The 1018-nt window shown below is 40.1% G+C and overlaps 1 protein-coding gene across 2 annotated transcripts in view; it reads left to right on the top strand.

Annotated features, from left to right (window-relative positions):
- The first annotated feature begins 160 nt into the window (after positions 1 to 160).
- Positions 161 to 1018, top strand: part of ARAP2 (ArfGAP with RhoGAP domain, ankyrin repeat and PH domain 2) — a 243037-nt gene continuing 242179 nt past the window's right edge. For both annotated transcript variants that reach the window (XM_045284220.1, XM_045284222.1), the window contains exon 1: positions 161 to 232. The gene's annotated coding sequence lies outside the window, so the exon portion shown is untranslated. The remainder of the gene's footprint in view (positions 233 to 1018) is intronic.

Below are 1018 nucleotides of genomic sequence, written 5' to 3' on the forward strand. Positions count from 1 at the left end.
TAGCCCGCCTCGCTCTGTTTGCCTCCCCCTGAAACGAAGCTGCCATTTAGCGAGTTTCAGGCGTCAGGCTATTTACTCACATGAGATAATGACTTTGCACAGGTCTCTGCTCCCCCGCACCGGACTTGTTATACACTTTCAGGAGACAGGCCTGTTAATTAACTTTAATTGCAATCCTTTGGCCTCCACCTGCCGGGAACCCAACACCATACATACAGGGGATCTGTCCACTGTGAGTTTACCAGATTGATTTTTCTCGTTTAATTTGGGAGACTGATCTGTGGGGAGAATGGGTGTCTGTCATTCTGCAAAGTAAGTTTTACTTTATTTTCATTTTGGCTTGTTTCCTTAAACACTTCCCGCACTTGCTTGGGGCAACTCAGAGGGATTTTGTTTTGATTTGGAGGAAGGTTTGTGAAATTATGCTGTGATCCTGTGAACCTTTGATAGTTTAGAAGAAAATATACAAGAGAATGATAAGCTTTGGGACTCCACATATTTCAGGCTGTTGCAAGTTGGTGATAGCAACATTTTTAAACAAGCTCGCCCTTGAAGTTTAGCTGCACAGTGGGATTTATCTTTTTGGTTAAAAAAATGTATTGAAAAATAAGCTATTTTTAAAAGTACATTTAATCGGATGCCCTTGTTATTACCAATAATAGTATTGTACTTACAAGCTCAGTATTGATTTTCCTCCTCACTTAAGCACTCTATACCCGCAGGAGTTTATGGAACGTTGCCCATAAGTAATTGGGAGATGAAGTTATGGGTATTTTAAAAAAGAAGCTAGCTTTTTTTAAAGGGAAAAAGGAAATATCTCAACTCTTATTTGTGAACTTTCATGTGCGTAGAACAGAAATATTGAGGCATTCCTCTGTTGAACAGTATTATTTTCTTAAATAAGTGGGTCAGGGAACTAGCCTGGAACTCAAAGTGAAAATACATCCCCCAGTTCCTTTCCCGATATAGAAACAGACACACACACACACACACACACACACACACACACACACACACA

This window comes from Echinops telfairi, unplaced genomic scaffold, assembly GCF_000313985.2.
Source record: "Echinops telfairi isolate 266 unplaced genomic scaffold, ASM31398v2 ScPeMD7_7468;HRSCAF=8506_0, whole genome shotgun sequence".
NCBI classification, from domain to species: Eukaryota; Metazoa; Chordata; class Mammalia; order Afrosoricida; family Tenrecidae; genus Echinops; species Echinops telfairi.